This window comes from Crocodylus porosus, unplaced genomic scaffold, assembly GCF_001723895.1.
Source record: "Crocodylus porosus isolate Cpor-Errol unplaced genomic scaffold, CroPor_comp1, whole genome shotgun sequence".
Classification (NCBI taxonomy): Eukaryota; Metazoa; Chordata; order Crocodylia; family Crocodylidae; genus Crocodylus; species Crocodylus porosus.
The window spans coordinates 29,737,304-29,737,837 of NW_017728910.1; positions in this window are offsets into that span (position 1 = coordinate 29,737,304).

Below are 534 nucleotides of genomic sequence, written 5' to 3' on the forward strand. Positions count from 1 at the left end.
ACCACAATGGATGGGATTTAAGAATCTTTAATAAGGTACGAAATGTTACCAAACAGTTCTGTAAACTAAATTTTACATACCAATTCTTCTAGCCATAAATATTGAATATCTGTAACATGTATAACCGGACCTTTACATGCGGATAAATATGGAAATTAGGATTTATATACATTATGTTCTGGTATTTGCCAAAAGCAACGGACAGATATAGTTTATAGCTTTTTTTTAATATCACTTTACATAAACAAATGTAACAGTTTGACACGCAGATCCAGGCTTTCACTATACGAATTGCTTGACAGGACGTGGAACAACATTTTACTGCACTACTTAGACTGGACTTTGGGACGAAATGTTTGCACTTTATACAAAAAAAGCACATTAATACCAATAATATTCTGTTAGATCGACGTTTAGACTGTAATAATACAAAGTAATTCACATTTTGGTACACATTTACTAGAACATTCTTGCCATTCAGTACAAATAGTTGAATTTCTACCTCCTCCCTCTTCCCCCCTCCTCCCCCCACCT